Source organism: Sycon ciliatum, chromosome 11 (genome assembly GCF_964019385.1).
Source record: "Sycon ciliatum chromosome 11, ocSycCili1.1, whole genome shotgun sequence".
Lineage (NCBI taxonomy): Eukaryota > Metazoa > Porifera > Calcarea > Leucosolenida > Sycettidae > Sycon > Sycon ciliatum.
Window position 1 is genome coordinate 2,733,831 of NC_088653.1, and position 23,023 is coordinate 2,756,853.

Here is a 23,023-nt window from a genome sequence, read left to right on the forward strand (position 1 = left end):
TAGTATCCCTGCCCGACCAATACGGAAGCAGTCCGGAACTAATACGGAGCTTGCCTGATGTATATTTAGTGTATCTCCGTATGTAAGCGTACGTCGTCTGCTGCATAAAAGCGGCTGTGCATTTCTGTTTTGATGAAGATTAGATTAGATAGCAACGAAAGCTAACTCGAAGATGAGATTTTGATAATAACGAGCTATTCAACCTCCAGGTGAGCACCGGAGAGAAAGTCAGTTATTTTGCCGTTTCTTCTTTCACTAATAAATATATCTCAGGTGTGTACCTGAAAGAAGTAGAATAAAAGTAATTCTTGTTGATTTCACCGCGCCTACCACTCGGCTACCCATTACAGTACCATTTACACAATACATTCATGCAATTGTTTTCTGTTTTTAGGTTTTGTGTTCTAATCATTCGCCGTGCCAGTGTCAATAATATTCTGTTTGCCCGTAAAAGGGGCCTTTTCTCTTATAAAGTGGGCTGTGAGCATCACTCGTTCATACTCAATCGCTGAAGTTTACAAATCAATTTGTGAAATACTGTCCAGAATTCGATATAATTATAAAAACTCCAATTTGAAATTGGATTTTGACATATCGATTATATACGGGATTTGCTATGACTAATTGGCAATTTTGCGTGGTATCCAGAGGCTCAGATTGACCGTTTTGATTTCTTTGCATCGCTTCAAAAGTGATTGGACAGAGGCAAGGGCAGATAAAGCCACTGCTGTGAAAACACAAGTTCTCGAGAGTGAAAGGCCTTCTCGCGTGTGACATTGTGTTCGTTTCAATGCAGTTGTATCCCGACTCCGCCGTACCGCTGATGTTTACGACTTGGTATACGCTACAGGCGCTATGTGCGGTTTTGCTGTGTGCGCTGTTGTTGTATGTGGTATGTGTATGCTTTTCTCATATAATAGCTATAAAGAGAACAAATTCTGCTGTCATCGCCACACTACAACAAAGTCATGAAGGTTTACCAAAATCGATTTTCTTGTCACAATCATCAGTGGAAAGCTGTGACTGAAGAATAACCATGCCAAATCAATAATTTATATACAAAAGTTGAAAGTACTTGAGGCTGTTTGTATTCGTTTGCATAAGCCTGATCTTTGTAAGCAGAAGAAACATGTAGTTGCGTTAAGATTGTTTTCGTAGGTGCACAGCATGATTGTTTGTCTCACTACACAGTTCTAGCGTTGCAATTAGTTCCTCACCTCTGTTGCACTTAGCTCTCACTTTACTTCTAATAGGGAGGTTCCGGAGTACGATTTTTCGTGCCAAAATCCGTGGAGGCTCTACGGATTTTTTATACGTCGTTTTCGAGCAGTGAAAAGTTCCGGGGTACGGAACTATGTGTTTGCCGTCATTGCCAAGGTTACGATCGCAAACACGTCACATTCCCGCGCTATGCCTTTTTATTTTGAAAATTTGTACCGAAATCAAAACTTCCCGCGAAAAATCGATGTTTCTCGTACCAAATTTGTACGCCAAAAATCTTTCTGCACCCGATGACGCAAAATCTCCATACGAAGCATGGTTCGTATGAAAGCCAGTCCACACGGATTCTCGTGCCGAAAAATCGTATGGGGCACGCCTGGAAAAAATCCGTAGCGCCCATACGGATTTTGGCACGAAAAATCGTACCCCGGAACCTTCCCTCATTCTATTTTTAGCACTTTGTTTTGTTCTCGTAACACATTATTGAATGTATATAAATTGAGCCTGGCCATGCGAAAAGGGCCCTAATGATGATTTTTGTCAAAATGAGTTTAGTGTCCAATATTATAGCTGAAGCTGTCAGGATTGCTGTGCAAAAAAACGTTCCAAAAAATGTCAATCCAAACCAGAGTTATAGTGATTTTTGTAACCTGCGTTTCAAGGTATTTTCTGAGCAAACGGCTGATAAATTAATGGAAACTAGATTATTTGACAGCGGTTCGTAATGGCAAGAATAACTCAGCTAAATTTAAAAAAAACCCATGACATTCAGTGAATCATAAGCTTGTTATGTCCCTGTTTGTTCCTCAAGAGTCATGCAGATTCCTGTGTAAGTCAATCCGACATCTCGGCTTCTGCAGGTACGGGCTGTGGGCAGAGGTCGTCCTTGTACGGGTCAGCAACAAACGGACGGATCTCCTTGTACAAGTACTGCGCCCGGTCATCACTTATGCCACCAAGAGGAATGGCAGACATCAGGGCATTGTGCGGCCGCCGTCCCGTGTTACGGTTGATGCGTGGCACAGGTCCGCAGTTTTTCAGGTGGTTGAGTATATTTTTCAATATTCTCTGCGACACGTCATAGATTTGCCTGAATGCTCCGGCGCATACAACCTCTCCGCGGAACGAATAATCAAATGCTGCACGTCTTCTCTTTCCTCGCTGAGCGTCAGAGCGTGGGTACTCCGCCGACAACAGTACTCCCATCAACAGCATATCCTTTTCTGCTTTTTCTAGTCCTCTCATCGTAAGTTGGAAATCGTCCACTTCACTGGATGGGAACTTGCTGAGGCAGTTTTTGGTGCAGCCGCAGGACCTCGTTGGAGTGTCAGCTGCTGCTGCTGCTGCATCAGCAGCCTGTCCCTCACCAGCATCAGCAACATGCACCTGAGCAGCAGCAGCAGCAGCAGCCTGTCCCTCAGCAGCGCCACCAACCTGGTGCATAGGGGCAGCAGCAGCAGCCTGTTCCCCCGCTGGTTCTTGATTCTCTTGAACCGAAAAAGCAACAGCAACGTTCAGAACAAACTCATGGACGGCTGTGTCCGTGTCCACATCACCTTCCCAGTACTGAAGCGATCGCTCGTCACCGTCATCCTCACTGGGCGGTCCTGGCGCATCACAGGGTTCTGAGCCATCTGGAACGTCACCATGAAGGCTGGTGGAGACACCAACGACAGCAGCGGAAAGTGGAACAGCTGATCGTGACACTCGAATTTCTTCTCCGTCAGAATCGTCATCACTCGCGCTAGTGTCGGCATTGGATTCAGATTTAGCGCTGGGCGGGAGATACTGATCCTCACTGGCGGTGAGGACCAGGCTCAGTGCTTCGTCAACAGACACCGTTACAGTGAAATGTCGATAGATACTCATCTCGGCGGAGGAATAGCAAAAAACGAACAGCGATGGTAAAATCGCACTCGAGAAATTTCCAAACTAGCGCAGCTCGCTCCCCGAAGCGCGACGCAAATTTTTTCGATCTCAGCCGTACATTGGCCGATTTGAAAAAGGGAAATACCCACGTAGAGCTGGGACCTTGGGCCATCGCACTGTGCTATCCTGTAGAGCCTAGCGCTTACCATACTCGCGTTGCGAGCGCACGAATACTGTGGTGTATGTGAACTATGACGTAATCGACCTGTCAACTTTCAAGTGCGTGTTACTGCACTGCACAGTGAACATCGTTAGGGCCCTTTTCGCACGGCCCGGCTCAATTATTGATTTGGCATGGTTATTCTTCAGTCACGGCTTTCCACTGATGATTGTGACAAGAAAATCGATTTTGGTAAACCTTCATGACTTTGTTGTAGTGTGGCGATGACAGCAGAATTTGTTCTCTTTATAGCTATTATAAAAAATGTGTCTCCGCGTCGATTATTTACATATTTTCTCAAATACGCTGTCATTTTCACGCTATAGCTACCTGGTGGTTTTAGTGTTATTCATTATTGTTAGTCGATCAAAGTCAATATACTGTCAAGAGTAAATAGTTGTCCTCGTGCCGTGTGGTCATTCGTTCCTGACACATAAGGGAACCAGAGGGTTCACAACATTTGGCGACCACGCCAAGATACGAAGCGAGCATGGCACAGGAACTATGGATCATTGAAGCCTGCTTTATCGCCAATGGAATTCTGTTAGGATTGGAAGGGGATGAGTTGAGGGAACATGTGAAGAAGAGGCTCCGGCAGTGCAGTGAGTTTGAAGAGCGCAGTGCTAGACATCAAGAGGATGCGCTCCGCACAGAGTTTAATGAAAATCTCATGGACGAGCGCATCGGCGACAGTACATACATGTATGAGGAAGCAAAACGAGATTTGCTTGCTTCGCTCGGAAGGACGCCGGACAAGGCGTGGAAGACTTTGCTTACAGACAAGCAGCGGTCAGAGGAGTATTTGAAGCCAGTGGGAGGATCAGATCCAAGGCCCAGTGCGTCAGTGCAGTGCATGGCAACATCGGTCGGAGACGCTCAGAAGCAGCTGGAGTCTCGGCCGAACGGCGTAGAGGCCCAAGGCGTAGCGGCGCTAGGTGAAGAGGCGCGAGACGCAGAGGCGCAAGACGCAGAGGCGCAAGGCGCAGAGGCGCAAGACGCATAGGCGCAAGACGCAGAGGCACAAGACGCAGAGGCGCAAGACACCGAGACGCAAGAGTTAGAGGCGCAAGAGTTAGAGGCGCAAGAGTTAGAGGCGCAAGAGTTAGAGACGCAAGACGTAGAGGCGCAAGGAGTAGAAGCTAAGGAATTGACAAGGGCGATACTGGTTAGCACGGAAGAGGTCAACGGCGAGACAGTGTGGAACACAGAGATCGGATGTGTATTCTCGGGTTCCGCACCCGCCCCGGGTCGAAGCAGTGTACCAGTGACCGTGTCGTGTGTGACAGCCCACATCGGCGAGCTTTACGACATTATCGGTTGTGTGTTGTCTGGTCCAGCGACTGTCCCATGTCGAAGTGGATCGGTGACAGTGCCGTGTGCGACAGCCCACAGCGGCAAGCTTCGCGAAATCGAGTTGGCCGAATTGGTGGGCATTAGTGATATTCTACCATGGCGACCACCGCAGCAGCAGATGACGCGTAGTAAGCACCAAATCGTTTGACTTGTGAGTTGTTGTACTGCGGTGAGAAGCCCTTTGGTGGGGAGAATGTTGTGAAACCACAAGTTCTCGAGAGTGAAAGGCCTTCTCGCTTGTGACATTGTGTTCTTGTCAATGCAGTTGTATCCTGACTCCGCCGTACCGCTGATGATTACGACGTAGTATACGCTACATGCGCTATGTGCGGTTTGCTGTGGGCGCTGTTGTTGTATGTGGTATGTGTATGCTTTTCTCATGTACGCTGTCATTTTCACGCTATAACTACCTGGTGGTTTTAGTGTTAGTTATTAACAAGTTGTTAACAAGTCGATCGAAGTGAAATATACTGTTGAGAATAAATAGTTGTCCGCGTGCCGTGTGGGGTCGTTCGTTCCTGAAACTTTAGAGAACCAGAGGGTTCATAACAGCCATAACAGGTGATATGAACTAGTAGCATATGCTTTTGCAGACAGGGTCTCTGTTGGCAGGACCCGGTTTGGTAACCTTGGTTTCCTTCTGAGCCAAGGAATACATTATAAGTCTGGGTTGGAAAGTGGCACAATAAATTTGCTGCAAACCCAAAGGCAATTGGGCACTTACGAAATTCACATATAACATGTAACGTTCTGTGTGCAAAAAAGCCAAAATTGGCAGTAGACCAGTGTACTTGATTTCCATTTTCATCTTCATAACCGCTGTTAATCCAGGACACAGTTTTTGGGTTCATGTCCATTACATCCGTACAGTTTGCTCGAAAGGACTCCCAGCTTAAGATCTTGCCATTGTGCAAATCACAGCCTTTCAGAGCGGTTGTATAGTTGACTTTTCCCCAACGAAATGCATCCCGGAGAACAGTGTGGGTATGTGGACAAAAGCTGTAGCTGTCTAGGTCGGGATATTCTGCAAGTTTGTACACGGAACACACTTAACCGTATATAAAGTCGAAATTGTTTAAGAACAATATGTTTACTTACTGTAAGACCGGAAAGTCTAACGAGTCGCAAAGTCTAACGCTTTAACGATCAGTTATTTTTCGTTATTCGAAAAATACGTTATCGCTAGATGTCTGCGTAAATATGCGCATACAGATGGGAGGCAAAATAGCCAGCGTTAAACTTTCTGCACGTAATCATGCAAAAATTACAAAAAAACGTTCAATTTTTAGGTCTTTAGAATTTCCGGTCTTACAGTACTTGCACTTAATCACCGCCAAAACTTGTCACGTGAGCCTCCCCGGGAGAGGGGAGAGACACTCGAAAGGGGTCTTGGAAAGATGATACAAGTGGCTATTGAACCGCCCAACAGCCGAAAAACCTTGAAAATCCAAAACTCTAGGGTGGACTTGAAAATCATCCCACTTATGGGCTCGCCACACGTCAGTGATGTGGTGAGGACAAGGTGCAGAAAACAGCCTCAGGATATTTGTCCCGGGATCCAACCGCAGTTACCCCTGCCCCCCCCCCCCCTGGAAAGGTAACACTTGCTACTAATGTGTGTGTGGCTAAATCAGAATGGATCTGATAATTTAAAAGCTTCACTAGCACCATTGTTTCCACAAGAGTTACTGTAGCCAGAAGCAGTCCATGGTTATCAGGTATTGAAAGTATGAAGCCTCAAACCAACAAAGCTGGCAGGTAAAACATTACACCTTCAAACAGAAGAGGTCATTGGCAACAGACCCGAGCGAACTAGCAGGGGAATATGCACCCATGGTTCCACACATTTGCATTTCTGACCATCAAATGGTTGTTCTTTGGTCGACCTTAATACGCTCACGCTGCTATCTGGCGTTCACAAAGCGTTTGTCGCACCGGAATCGGAGCGTCTCTTTAAGGTAAGGTTTGCATTTTCAGAATGTCATCGACAACCATTCTGGAATGGGGATTGGTAAGAATCACCTGACCAAACAAACGGGCCAGAATCAACTAGGAAGCACTTGACATAACAATTCCATCATGTCGCTGTGGAACAGCGGCTCTCTTCTCTTTTACCCGACTCTAGTTTCCTTGAGAGGGTCAAGGTACTTCTGAGTGCATGATTTAAGGTACTTGAACCTGTAGCTGCATTGGTTGGCTCGTGGTGACCATTGTCATGTTTGATTCCGGAATGAGAATGCTCATTCCAGCATGTGAGGTGGAATGATCATTCTCCAAAAAGAATTATTCTCAGCCATTCCCATTCTGCAAAGGGACCAATCGAACGGAATATTTGACAAAACAAACGGGCCTTTATGATTCCCAGTGATTTCCATTGTGGATTGTGATCAGCCAAACGCAATCTAAGCATGTATCCCTGACACATTCCTCCTCAACCCACTCTTCAGGAACAATCTTCCTCAGCCTACAGAAGCTCAACTGATGAGGGGTGAATTCCCCGAACCACTGTGCATTGAGCAGGGAGTGGTGTTTACTTGCAGGAAACACATGAGAACGAGCTGTGTGGCAACTATCCACTATTCTCGTTTTACATTTTTATGACTGGCTTTTAAATTTTAAAATCAGTTTCGGGATTTGAAAAGATCGTTAAGCAACGTGAAAGTTCGATACTTCCGTTCTTCTTTGAAAACAACCAGTTCGGCGCAACTCTACAAAACAGAATTTCTCTACTTTTCAGCAAAAGCTACAGGTTGGTTTTACCTGATCACAGCTAGCTGTACTTGGAAAGAAGTAATTTACACTTACTATAACATATTGGCATTGAGCTCAATGTACCATCACCGTTGCATGTAGCTGATGAGTTCCCCCACAGAAAGTATGTGTGCTGACATGTAAACTGAACAGCAGCACCATATTGAACGAGTGAAGCATTACTCATACCAAATTGTATGACTGGCACGCTGCAATTGAGAACTGGACACAAGGTCAATAGGGAAGAAGAACAAGAAAAGAAATTATCACTATTCCAATCTTGGCCTCAGAACATTTTCGATATGTCTGGTGAGGATCCTGTGCAAACATGAAACAATCTACACATCAATGGAAACATTCACAGTTTGCGTGAGACTGGGCTGGAGACCCGAGTTTTCTGCATCCGTAGGAGCTCCGCTACCCTCCATGGGTAAGGTGGGCGAGGGCAACAAAGAAGAAGAAAAAGAAGTAGGGAAATTATCCCTATTTTTGACTGTTCTAGTTAGTCCTGCTTGGAAACAGATGGATTCTTCCAGCAGTGATGCGACACGCGGTTAATAGGGAACTTGTGGCCAGGTACGAGGGAAACATGGATGCAGTGAATGGGATTTCGGTCTTTGATCACTTGGTGGTGGGTTGTTGTTGTTGTTGTTGTTGTTTGGCTTTATTTAAAGTGGAGTTCCAAAACAGGCCTAAACCTAATGACAATGGTCCCACTGATAATAAGAGAAAAGAAAATATAATGGGTCTGATCTACATGGTGGTGATGTTGCTGCGGATGCGGAAAATTCCGCTTCCAGCCCAGTTTCATGCAAACCGTGAAATATATAATAGTGAGGGTAATCACCCAGCCTGAAACCTTCCAGTACTCCTAAAAGTGGGTATTTGGAAATTTATAATTTTTTAACAAGAGAGATTGGAAGTTCCAACTCGGAGCACAAGACTGATCTCAAGGTGCCTCAAAGAGGTGGTGCGCACACACACACACACACACACACACACAGACGCACACACGTGCACACACACACACACACACACACACACGCACACACATCTCAGACCTCAGACTTCAGACCTGCCCATCGCGGAAGCAATGATAGCGAACAGGTATGTTAGACATAGCAACTTGTGGTGGGATTGCACCATTCAACAGCTTGCAAGGCTGATACCCAGACACACCCACACATACACACACACACACAAGCACAAACACACACACACACACACACACACACACACACACAGAGAAAATAGGCAGCATGACTACTAGCTAGATTCAAGTGATCTTGCGGACAATGTTACCAAGGTAGAATTTGTTTGCATGACGACACTTGGACACAACCTCTGCCCTCTCGTTGAGGGAGCGGGTCTTGTCAGCCCAGGCAATCTCTAGCTAATCAGCCAGACAAAGGTATGTTGATGACCATTGAATCGTGTTCTGAAAGTCCCTTCCGTGAATACGGTGTACTCTTTGATGTGGCTCCCGGTCACATGTACCCTGTACACAATGCTCGATGTTAGACAGAATTTTTAAATATATATTTTAACCAACTGAACCCTTACCATCACAGAAGGGCAGTGAAGTGAGATTTCCATCAGCCGTGCAATTTGGCGTGGCATCACCCACTATCTCCTGACCCTCTTGGCAAGAATAGGTGACACTGTGTGGGAATTGGACTACAGTTCTGTCAGCAGTACCATTGGCAATAACTGGTACGCTACAGTTCAGCTTCAGCGCTGTGCACAGAATAACGAAAAATATGGTACATTTCTTAATTTTACTTGATTATGTTGTTGATTGAGAGCAATAAATGCGCAATATGCGTTAGAGTTCTCGGAATAAAGTAAAAAGGAAATTATCCTGTCTTTACCCGAAAGGTAACTCACGTAGTGCAGCTGGTAAACTTGGGTATCTTTCAGTGATGTCAATCCCTCCTCTTTTCTCGAACGAATTGTTCTACGAGTGTGCTTCACGAATGAACGAATATTCCAATATTCTATACGTGAATACAATGTGCCATACAGGACTTTCTGTGTTCACACTATAGTACCCTCCTTAATGATCATAGAAAGATATCTCTTATCATATTACCACTGATTAATATCAAGTGGAAAATGGTCAATTGCTTCTTGCCTCCCAGGGTATTTTCCATCTAGCTGTTTCTGGCTGGTATCAGTTCTATCACACTTATCAATCGTCCTTATTGGCGTCACGCCATTGTGGAACAAAATAATAATAATAATTGCTCTTACGAACTTAGAAGTTGCGACTTCGGCGGTAATAGTCATGAAGTTGGTTGCTCCAACGAGGAGCACACGCGAATTGCTCTTACGTTTTTTGAATGCACTCAACCAAGTCATGCTGGTATATCAGAAGCGTTATATACCCCTTTTTCTTGGGCATTCCTCTTCTCACTAGAATTTTATTACACTTTTTGCAATGACCACAAGGCAAACAAAAGAAAATGCAATATGGGAGGATAGTGATGGTGAAACAGCTGGCAGTAAGAAGCTTGTCATAATTACCGGTATAGGGTTTGTGATAAGCAATGAATGTGTGCAGTGCCGCCAAACTCAGATGTGGACTAAATTATCGTTTAATAGAAAACCAAAAATGCTGATATTCTGCTTTGCATGGACAAATGCTCCGACCTTCCTATTGACACAATCATACATTCGTCCCCTCTAAATAACGATAAATAAGTGAATAACTGGTCGTACGACCCTTGGTCGGCTGAGCTTCACAGGTCCCACCCACTCCGTCCTGCTGGATATGTACCATTGTGTCGAGTTCTCCTGCTCATTTTAGTTCATCATGCAGTGAGTGTTCAATAGTAAAAAATAAAATAAAAAGTGCACCCTGGCTCATTTCATTTTTCTTGACCTGCAGCCTGCTTACTGGCAGTCGCTTAATTGGTTCAAGTCCATGTGGTATCACCCGTAGCCACGTTCGTCTACCCCAAGCTAGACCTACCCTATTCATAAATTCCCCTTTCTTTTCCACCCACTCCACATGGCTTCGACTGCCTCTCAGTGTTACGCAAGCTGCGGATAAGACACAATTAAACTAAATCACAGTCACCTCTTCCGCTGCATAGCTCGCTGGGCATCCCATTGCTTTGTAACTTGCTAATCCCTACCCCTTTCGTCTACGTGCTTTTCATTTCTGTTTTCTCTTCTTCCGTGGTTGGCCTCACCCTCTCCTCAATTCACTAGGATGTCTTGGGTGCGGAAAAAACAAACAACAAAACACTAGTGTGTTATCAAAGAAGTGTTAGATCGTCAGACTTACGATCACATGAGAGAACTTGTGTTATTCCTTTGCACACTGTTGTATTATGGTGGTATGCATATCCACGGTCACAAACGACGTCACAGTCTTCAGTGATGGTAGAGATATGGTCTCCGACAGCTGAATTCAAATTGATGAAAGGAACACAATGTGCAACAAAATCTTCTTTTTCATCTCTGACAGTGACATTTATATTTATTCCCGTAGCTATGCAGAAGACGTTACTTCAGTAACGTCTGGCTAGCCAGGGTCCACACAGCTTAAATTTGGTGTTTGTTTGTTTGTGTGTTTGTGTCACGCCTGGCGCTACCCCGTATCTGCCCCGTACCGTACCATACCATCAAACACAGCAATATTCAAATAGGGCTTTCAAAAGCAAGATCATAACGTGAAGCAACTTGGAAGAATGAGTATGAATGCGAAGTGTATGGGGGAATGAATGTAGGGCGATAGTGCGGGTTCAAATCCCACGTAATGCCTAAAAAATAGGAGAATTGAAAAATTTATATAAAATCCCTATTCCTTTTTTGCCATCATCAAGGCGGTAGTTCGTGTTGTATTACCCTGTCCCGTACCTGTCCCGTGCCTGCCCCGTACCGGTCCCATACCTGTCCCGTACCTGTCCTGTACGTTTCCCGAACCATACCATACAATCAAAGACGGCTGGCCACAATGCATATTCAAATAGGGCTTTTAAATACAAGATCATAACGTGAAGCAATTTGGAAGAATTAATATGTATGCAAAGTGTACCGGGGGATGCATGTAGGGCGATAGTGCGGGTTAGAATCCCAGGTTATGTCTAAAAACAAAAAAGTAGAAATTTATCAGAATTTATAACATCCCTATGCTTCTTTTGGCTAGGTCATCATGGCAAAAAAGCATAGCGTAGGGCCCTGAGCTTCCAAGCTATCTCGTTTTATTAAATTTCAAAGGATCAGTCGGGGAATTAAAGTTCTCCCAATCCTTTCGAAATTATTTATTTTATTCTTATTTACAACGCGGATGGCGAGCCAATTAAATCATGGTGAAATAGGAGAAGGACAAAATGTTACGAATTATGACTTACTCTCCACCAACGTAACCAGATCTTATTCCTTCAGCGAGTGCAACAAATAGGCACAAAACTGACAAGGAGTACTGAGACATTCGGCGACCTCACACCTAGCTCCAATACTTCTCCAAAGCGCAAACCAACAACCTTTCAACTTGGGAGACTCAGGTTCGGAAAGGTCCAAGAGGGGAAAAGAAGAAGAGCATGAGCTACGCATCACGGCAACAAAGAATGGCGAAAGTCTGGATGATGACAAAACTAGTAAGACAATCTCAGTACTCCTTGTCAGTTTTGTGCCATTTTGTCACACTCGCTGACTGTATAAGATCTGGTTGCGTTGGTGGACAGTTAGTCATAACTTCCAACCTTTTTGTCCTTCTCCGTTTTCACTATTCCTATTTTTACTAGGGAATTCCCAACAGGCGTCATCCCCTTTATACAGGCAGTCATAAGATAGTCTTGATGGAGTATCAAAATCCAGCAGATGAATTAGACATTTCACGTAGAGTGGTGATCGGCGTGCCAGATTTCAGAGCTTAGTAACGATATCATGACCCATGCCTTAGTGTTACCACAGCCTTCCGTTTTGATAATATTTCGTGATGTGAGTGAGTTCTGTTTGTTTACCAAACCGTGGTGCACTAGCAGCGTTGCTTCTTCCCGCTTTTAGAGACACGTTCACTAAAAGAGCATTGCGAGAGTTGGCAATGTGGGAGGGCTGGCTGTAAGGTTTTGGAGATGATGGTGAGCAGGACAGTGCCCTTGTATTTTCTTGGTTTTTTTCTTTTCTTTTCTGGTTTTTTTGCGTTTTTTTCATTGATTTTGATGTTAAAAGGGGATTAGGGACTCTTGGATCTTTCCCTTACCAAATGGTACTGTAGTATCCCTGCCCGACCAATACGGAAGCAGTACGGAACTAATACGGAGCTTGCCTGATGTATATTTAGTGTATCTCCGTATGTAAGCGTACTTCGTCTGCTGCATAAAAGCGGCTGCGCATTTCTGTTTTGATGAAGATTAGATTAGATAGCAACGAAAGCTAACTCGAAGATGAGATTTTGATAATAACGAGCTATTCAACCTCAAGGTGAGCACCGGAGAGAAAGTCAGTTATTTTGCCGTTTCTTCTTTCACTAATAATTATATCTCAGGTGTGTACCTGAAAGAAGTAGAATAAAAGTAATTCTTGTTAATTGCAAAGCGCCTACCACTCGGCTACCTGTTACATTGGTGGCAGCGGTGTGTTTTTGTAAAATAAAACAACGTGATTCGACCCCAGACCCCCATGGCTCAACCCGCTGCAGCTCCGTGCGACGAATTAAGATGAGAATCATGTTTCTTGCCTTCCTGGGCTTTGCCCTGCTTATTAGCCTGCAGCACAGTCAGGGTGCTAGCATAGATCACCCTTCTCTACACTCCGCGCACACTGGAGACTCCAATGGCGATTCCAAGCGACTCGCTACCTACACGTATACTACCGGTGGTGATGGCGAAGCTGATGAGGACGACGACATGCAGGCTGCTGACCAAGACAAGGAGGGTATTCCCCAAGACCAGCAGCGTTTGATTTTCGCCGGCACGCAGTTGGCAGACGGCCGAACCCTGAGTGACTACAACGTTCAGCAGGAGTCCACTATTCACTTGGTACTTCGCCTCCGTGGTGGGATGCAGATTGTCGTCAACACTCTTCCTGGCTAGACCATCACTCTTTACGTCGCTTAAAGCGATGCTATCGACAATGTGAAGACCATGATTCAAGACGAGGAGGGAGGTCATTTGTCTGACGCCGAGCTAGCCGCTCTGAGTGACCGGCTCAACCAAGATGAAGATAAAACCTGGCTCGCCCTCCGCCATAGCTCCAGCCGCCGCCGTGGTTACTAGCGCTGATTCCACGTATGGCATTTTCTTTCCTGTCTTCCTTCAGTCTCCCTGTTCTCTTCAGTCTTCCTTTATGCGAGTGTGTGAATCCAGTTTAGTTTGGTAGGCGTCTGATCATGGTGAGCCACGGTTTACCCAGCTAACGTGGGACAATGTGTGTGACAACGCCCCTTATAGTTATAGTGCATTCAGTTCGGTTTTTGAACTGCGATGTTCCTGGCGGGTTGTGCCAGCGTAGTGCAGCAAGAGTGCTGTGGTTTCAGGTCCTATTTGAGGACAGTTCTTTCCCTTTTGACCCCGTGAGATCGTGTGAACCTGGTGTGCTTTTACTTCTATTTTATGATTTGTTATCAGTTCATATCTTCTGTCTACTCTAAACGTTATCATTTCCGATATAATTTGCCATCTTCCGGTTGACGCTGTGTTCGTAACTCTTCACTAATTTTTGGAAAATCACGAGGGCGTGATTATCTGTAGGAAGGGAGGGTGTAGTATCCCTGCCCGACCAATACGGAAGCAGTCCGGAACTAATACGGAGCTTGCCTGATGTATATTTAGTGTATCTCCGTATGTAAGCGTACGTCGTCTGCTGCATAAAAGCGGCTGTGCATTTCTGTTTTGATGAAGATTAGATTAGATAGCAACGAAAGCTAACTCGAAGATGAGATTTTGATAATAACGAGCTATTCAACCTCCAGGTGAGCACCGGAGAGAAAGTCAGTTATTTTGCCGTTTCTTCTTTCACTAATAAATATATCTCAGGTGTGTACCTGAAAGAAGTAGAATAAAAGTAATTCTTGTTGATTTCACCGCGCCTACCACTCGGCTACCCATTACAGTACCATTTACACAATACATTCATGCAATTGTTTTCTGTTTTTAGGTTTTGTGTTCTAATCATTCGCCGTGCCAGTGTCAATAATATTCTGTTTGCCCGTAAAAGGGGCCTTTTCTCTTATAAAGTGGGCTGTGAGCATCACTCGTTCATACTCAATCGCTGAAGTTTACAAATCAATTTGTGAAATACTGTCCAGAATTCGATATAATTATAAAAACTCCAATTTGAAATTGGATTTTGACATATCGATTATATACGGGATTTGCTATGACTAATTGGCAATTTTGCGTGGTATCCAGAGGCTCAGATTGACCGTTTTGATTTCTTTGCATCGCTTCAAAAGTGATTGGACAGAGGCAAGGGCAGATAAAGCCACTGCTGTGAAAACACAAGTTCTCGAGAGTGAAAGGCCTTCTCGCGTGTGACATTGTGTTCGTTTCAATGCAGTTGTATCCCGACTCCGCCGTACCGCTGATGTTTACGACTTGGTATACGCTACAGGCGCTATGTGCGGTTTTGCTGTGTGCGCTGTTGTTGTATGTGGTATGTGTATGCTTTTCTCATATAATAGCTATAAAGAGAACAAATTCTGCTGTCATCGCCACACTACAACAAAGTCATGAAGGTTTACCAAAATCGATTTTCTTGTCACAATCATCAGTGGAAAGCTGTGACTGAAGAATAACCATGCCAAATCAATAATTTATATACAAAAGTTGAAAGTACTTGAGGCTGTTTGTATTCGTTTGCATAAGCCTGATCTTTGTAAGCAGAAGAAACATGTAGTTGCGTTAAGATTGTTTTCGTAGGTGCACAGCATGATTGTTTGTCTCACTACACAGTTCTAGCGTTGCAATTAGTTCCTCACCTCTGTTGCACTTAGCTCTCGCTTTACTTCTAATAGGGAGGTTCCGGAGTACGATTTTTCGTGCCAAAATCCGTGGAGGCTCTACGGATTTTTTATACGTCGTTTTCGAGCAGTGAAAAGTTCCGGGGTACGGAACTATGTGTTTGCCGTCATTGCCAAGGTTACGATCGCAAACACGTCACATTCCCGCGCTATGCCTTTTTATTTTGAAAATTTGTACCGAAATCAAAACTTCCCGCGAAAAATCGATGTTTCTCGTACCAAATTTGTACGCCAAAAATCTTTCTGCACCCGATGACGCAAAATCTCCATACGAAGCATGGTTCGTATGAAAGCCAGTCCACACGGATTCTCGTGCCGAAAAATCGTATGGGGCACGCCTGGAAAAAATCCGTAGCGCCCATACGGATTTTGGCACGAAAAATCGTACCCCGGAACCTTCCCTCATTCTATTTTTAGCACTTTGTTTTGTTCTCGTAACACATTATTGAATGTATATAAATTGAGCCTGGCCATGCGAAAAGGGCCCTAATGATGATTTTTGTCAAAATGAGTTTAGTGTCCAATATTATAGCTGAAGCTGTCAGGATTGCTGTGCAAAAAAACGTTCCAAAAAATGTCAATCCAAACCAGAGTTATAGTGATTTTTGTAACCTGCGTTTCAAGGTATTTTCTGAGCAAACGGCTGATAAATTAATGGAAACTAGATTATTTGACAGCGGTTCGTAATGGCAAGAATAACTCAGCTAAATTTAAAAAAAACCCATGACATTCAGTGAATCATAAGCTTGTTATGTCCCTGTTTGTTCCTCAAGAGTCATGCAGATTCCTGTGTAAGTCAATCCGACATCTCGGCTTCTGCAGGTACGGGCTGTGGGCAGAGGTCGTCCTTGTACGGGTCAGCAACAAACGGACGGATCTCCTTGTACAAGTACTGCGCCCGGTCATCACTTATGCCACCAAGAGGAATGGCAGACATCAGGGCATTGTGCGGCCGCCGTCCCGTGTTACGGTTGATGCGTGGCACAGGTCCGCAGTTTTTCAGGTGGTTGAGTATATTTTTCAATATTCTCTGCGACACGTCATAGATTTGCCTGAATGCTCCGGCGCATACAACCTCTCCGCGGAACGAATAATCAAATGCTGCACGTCTTCTCTTTCCTCGCTGAGCGTCAGAGCGTGGGTACTCCGCCGACAACAGTACTCCCATCAACAGCATATCCTTTTCTGCTTTTTCTAGTCCTCTCATCGTAAGTTGGAAATCGTCCACTTCACTGGATGGGAACTTGCTGAGGCAGTTTTTGGTGCAGCCGCAGGACCTCGTTGGAGTGTCAGCTGCTGCTGCTGCTGCATCAGCAGCCTGTCCCTCACCAGCATCAGCAACATGCACCTGAGCAGCAGCAGCAGCAGCAGCCTGTCCCTCAGCAGCGCCACCAACCTGGTGCATAGGGGCAGCAGCAGCAGCCTGTTCCCCCGCTGGTTCTTGATTCTCTTGAACCGAAAAAGCAACAGCAACGTTCAGAACAAACTCATGGACGGCTGTGTCCGTGTCCACATCACCTTCCCAGTACTGAAGCGATCGCTCGTCACCGTCATCCTCACTGGGCGGTCCTGGCGCATCACAGGGTTCTGAGCCATCTGGAACGTCACCATGAAGGCTGGTGGAGACACCAACGACAGCAGCGGAAAGTGGAACAGCTGATCGTGACACTCGAATTTCTTCTCCGTCAGAATCGTCATCACTCGCGCTAGTGTCGGCATTGGATTCAGATTTAGCGCTGGGCGGGAGATACTGATCCTCACTGGCGGTGAGGACCAGGCTCAGTGCTTCGTCAACAGACACCGTTACAGTGAAATGTCGATAGATACTCATCTCGGCGGAGGAATAGCAAAAAACGAACAGCGATGGTAAAATCGCACTCGAGAAATTTCCAAACTAGCGCAGCTCGCTCCCCGAAGCGCGACGCAAATTTTTTCGATCTCAGCCGTACATTGGCCGATTTGAAAAAGGGAAATACCCACGTAGAGATGGGACCTTGGGCCATCGCACTGTGCTATCCTGTAGAGCCTAGCGCTTACCATACTCGCGTTGCGAGCGCACGAATACTGTGGTGTATGTGAACTATGACGTAATCGACCTGTCAACTTTCAAGTGCGTGTTACTGCACTGCACAGTGAACATCGTTAGGGCCCTTTTCGCACGGCCCGGCTCAATTATTGATTTGGCATGGTTATTCTTCAGTCACGGCTTTCCACTGATGATTGTGACAAGAAAATCGATTTTGGTAAACCTTCATGACTTTGTTGTAGTGTGGCGATGACAGCAGAATTTGTTCTCTTTATAGCTATTATAAAAAATGTGTCTCCGCGTCGATTATTTACATATTTTCTCAAATACGCTGTCATTTTCACGCTATAGCTACCTGGTGGTTTTAGTGTTATTCATTATTGTTAGTCGATCAAAGTCAATATACTGTCAAGAGTAAATAGTTGTCCTCGTGCCGTGTGGTCATTCGTTCCTGACACATAAGGGAACCAGAGGGTTCACAACATTTGGCGACCACGCCAAGATACGAAGCGAGCATGGCACAGGAACTATGGATCATTGAAGCCTGCTTTATCGCCAATGGAATTCTGTTAGGATTGGAAGGGGATGAGTTGAGGGAACATGTGAAGAAGAGGCTCCGGCAGTGCAGTGAGTTTGAAGAGCGCAGTGCTAGACATCAAGAGGATGCGCTCCGCACAGAGTTTAATGAAAATCTCATGGACGAGCGCATCGGCGACAGTACATACATGTATGAGGAAGCAAAACGAGATTTGCTTGCTTCGCTCGGAAGGACGCCGGACAAGGCGTGGAAGACTTTGCTTACAGACAAGCAGCGGTCAGAGGAGTATTTGAAGCCAGTGGGAGGATCAGATCCAAGGCCCAGTGCGTCAGTGCAGTGCATGGCAACATCGGTCGGAGACGCTCAGAAGCAGCTGGAGTCTCGGCCGAACGGCGTAGAGGCCCAAGGCGTAGCGGCGCTAGGTGAAGAGGCGCGAGACGCAGAGGCGCAAGACGCAGAGGCGCAAGGCGCAGAGGCGCAAGACGCATAGGCGCAAGACGCAGAGGCACAAGACGCAGAGGCGCAAGACACCGAGACGCAAGAGTTAGAGGCGCAAGAGTTAGAGGCGCAAGAGTTAGAGGCGCAAGAGTTAGAGACGCAAGACGTAGAGGCGCAAGGAGTAGAAGCTAAGGAATTGACAAGGGCGATACTGGTTAGCACGGAAGAGGTCAACGGCGAGACAGTGTGGAACACAGAGATCGGATGTGTATTCTCGGGTTCCGCACCCGCCCCGGGTCGAAGCAGTGTACCAGTGACCGTGTCGTGTGTGACAGCCCACATCGGCGAGCTTTACGACATTATCGGTTGTGTGTTGTCTGGTCCAGCGACTGTCCCATGTCGAAGTGGATCGGTGACAGTGCCGTGTGCGACAGCCCACAGCGGCAAGCTTCGCGAAATCGAGTTGGCCGAATTGGTGGGCATTAGTGATATTCTACCATGGCGACCACCGCAGCAGCAGATGACGCGTAGTAAGCACCAAATCGTTTGACTTGTGAGTTGTTGTACTGCGGTGAGAAGCCCTTTGGTGGGGAGAATGTTGTGAAACCACAAGTTCTCGAGAGTGAAAGGCCTTCTCGCTTGTGACATTGTGTTCTTGTCAATGCAGTTGTATCCTGACTCCGCCGTACCGCTGATGATTACGACGTAGTATACGCTACATGCGCTATGTGCGGTTTGCTGTGGGCGCTGTTGTTGTATGTGGTATGTGTATGCTTTTCTCATGTACGCTGTCATTTTCACGCTATAACTACCTGGTGGTTTTAGTGTTAGTTATTAACAAGTTGTTAACAAGTCGATCGAAGTGAAATATACTGTTGAGAATAAATAGTTGTCCGCGTGCCGTGTGGGGTCGTTCGTTCCTGAAACTTTAGAGAACCAGAGGGTTCATAACAGCCATAACAGGTGATATGAACTAGTAGCATATGCTTTTGCAGACAGGGTCTCTGTTGGCAGGACCCGGTTTGGTAACCTTGGTTTCCTTCTGAGCCAAGGAATACATTATAAGTCTGGGTTGGAAAGTGGCACAATAAATTTGCTGCAAACCCAAAGGCAATTGGGCACTTACGAAATTCACATATAACATGTAACGTTCTGTGTGCAAAAAAGCCAAAATTGGCAGTAGACCAGTGTACTTGATTTCCATTTTCATCTTCATAACCGCTGTTAATCCAGGACACAGTTTTTGGGTTCATGTCCATTACATCCGTACAGTTTGCTCGAAAGGACTCCCAGCTTAAGATCTTGCCATTGTGCAAATCACAGCCTTTCAGAGCGGTTGTATAGTTGACTTTTCCCCAACGAAATGCATCCCGGAGAACAGTGTGGGTATGTGGACAAAAGCTGTAGCTGTCTAGGTCGGGATATTCTGCAAGTTTGTACACGGAACACACTTAACCGTATATAAAGTCGAAATTGTTTAAGAACAATATGTTTACTTACTGTAAGACCGGAAAGTCTAACGAGTCGCAAAGTCTAACGCTTTAACGATCAGTTATTTTTCGTTATTCGAAAAATACGTTATCGCTAGATGTCTGCGTAAATATGCGCATACAGATGGGAGGCAAAATAGCCAGCGTTAAACTTTCTGCACGTAATCATGCAAAAATTACAAAAAACGTTCAATTTTTAGGTCTTTAGAATTTCCGGTCTTACAGTACTTGCACTTAATCACCGCCAAAACTTGTCACGTGAGCCTCCCCGGGAGAGGGGAGAGACACTCGAAAGGGGTCTTGGAAAGATGATACAAGTGGCTATTGAACCGCCCAACAGCCGAAAAACCTTGAAAATCCAAAACTCTAGGGTGGACTTGAAAATCATCCCACTTATGGGCTCGCCACACGTCAGTGATGTGGTGAGGACAAGGTGCAGAAAACAGCCTCAGGATATTTGTCCCGGGATCCAACCGCAGTTACCCCTGCCCCCCCCCCCCTGGAAAGGTAACACTTGCTACTAATGTGTGTGTGGCTAAATCAGAATGGATCTGATAATTTAAAAGCTTCACTAGCACCATTGTTTCCACAAGAGTTACTGTAGCCAGAAGCAGTCCATGGTTATCAGGTATTGAAAGTATGAAGCCTCAAACCAACAAAGCTGGCAGGTAAAACATTACACCTTCAAACAGAAGAGGTCATTGGCAACAGACCCGAGCGAACTAGCAGGGGAATATGCACCCATGGTTCCACACATTTGCATTTCTGACCATCAAATGGTTGTTCTTTGGTCGACCTTAATACGCTCACGCTGCTATCTGGCGTTCACAAAGCGTTTGTCGCACCGGAATCGGAGCGTCTCTTTAAGGTAAGGTTTGCATTTTCAGAATGTCATCGACAACCATTCTGGAATGGGGATTGGTAAGAATCACCTGACCAAACAAACGGGCCAGAATCAACTAGGAAGCACTTGACATAACAATTCCATCATGTCGCTGTGGAACAGCGGCTCTCTTCTCTTTTACCCGACTCTAGTTTCCTTGAGAGGGTCAAGGTACTTCTGAGTGCATGATTTAAGGTACTTGAACCTGTAGCTGCATTGGTTGGCTCGTGGTGACCATTGTCATGTTTGATTCCGGAATGAGAATGCTCATTCCAGCATGTGAGGTGGAATGATCATTCTCCAAAAAGAATTATTCTCAGCCATTCCCATTCTGCAAAGGGACCAATCGAACGGAATATTTGACAAAACAAACGGGCCTTTATGATTCCCAGTGATTTCCATTGTGGATTGTGATCAGCCAAACGCAATCTAAGCATGTATCCCTGACACATTCCTCCTCAACCCACTCTTCAGGAACAATCTTCCTCAGCCTACAGAAGCTCAACTGATGAGGGGTGAATTCCCCGAACCACTGTGCATTGAGCAGGGAGTGGTGTTTACTTGCAGGAAACACATGAGAACGAGCTGTGTGGCAACTAACCACTATTCTCGTTTTACATTTTTATGACTGGCTTTTAAATTTTAAAATCAGTTTCGGGATTTGAAAAGATCGTTAAGCAACGTGAAAGTTCGATACTTCCGTTCTTCTTTGAAAACAACCAGTTCGGCGCAACTCTACAAAACAGAATTTCTCTACTTTTCAGCAAAAGCTACAGGTTGGTTTTACCTGATCACAGCTAGCTGTACTTGGAAAGAAGTAATTTACACTTACTATAACATATTGGCATTGAGCTCAATGTACCATCACCGTTGCATGTAGCTGATGAGTTCCCCCACAGAAAGTATGTGTGCTGACATGTAAACTGAACAGCAGCACCATATTGAACGAGTGAAGCATTACTCATACCAAATTGTATGACTGGCACGCTGCAATTGAGAACTGGACACAAGGTCAATAGGGAAGAAGAACAAGAAAAGAAATTATCACTATTCCAATCTTGGCCTCAGAACATTTTCGATATGTCTGGTGAGGATCCTGTGCAAACATGAAACAATCTACACATCAATGGAAACATTCACAGTTTGCGTGAGACTGGGCTGGAGGCCCGAGTTTTCCGCATCCGTAGGAGCGCCACCACCCTCCATGGGTAAGGTGGGTAAGGGGAACAGAGAAGAAGAAGGAAAGTAATTCGCACCAATAAAACTAGTGGGTAGAAACCGTCTTGACTGTTTTTTAGACAGTGACAAATAAAGTAAAAGGAGAAAAAAAAAGGGAAGCGACTGCCACTGTGGGCCAATGCCTGGGTTTGAGCAAAAACGGTGGAGGCTAAAAAGCTCTTCAGAGCGGGAGCAGGCCAGTACTCAGCGTAGTGCAATATGCACGAGACTCTTGTAGTGAAGTTGTGGACGAGACTGTTGTATTGAAATCGAGTGGTGGCGCCGTGCAGTTAAATAGCAGGTAGGTGCAGCGAAATCATACAGCGAATAGCAACGTGCAGTGTTGTGGCTTTGTGCAATAGTCGCTCTATGCGGCGAAAGCATCAACAGATACACTGGCTCCAGCGCGGCGCAGCACCAACAAGTAGACTAGAAAAAGAAGAAGAAAAAAACGAACCAAGACTCGTCCCTATTTTAGACTGTTCTAGTGAGACCTGCTTGGAAACGGAAGGATTCTTTCAGCAGTGATGCGACCCGCAGTTAATTGGGAACTTGTGGCCGGGCACGAGGTAAACATGGATGCAGTGAATGGGATTTCGGTCTTTGACCACTTGGTCGGGCGTCTGATCTACATGGTGGTGATGTTGCTGCGGATACAGAAAACTCAGCTTCCAGCACAGTTTCACGCAAACCATGAAATATTTAATATATAATATTTATAAATTGTATAATAGTAATAAAAAGAACAAATTCTGCAGTCATCGCCACACTACAACGAAGTCATGAAAGTTTACCAGAATTAATTTTCTTGTCACATTCATCAGTGGAAAGTCGTGACTGAAGAGTAACCATGCTGAACAATGATTAAATATACATTCAATGATGTGTTACGAGAACAAAATACAGTGCCAAAATAGAAAGAGGGAAGGTGAGACAATAGCAGTGAAGTGAGAGCTAAGTGCAACGGTGGGTGAAAAACTAATAATTATAACGCTAAAACTGTGTAGTGAGACAAACAATCATGTTGTGCACCTACGAAAACAA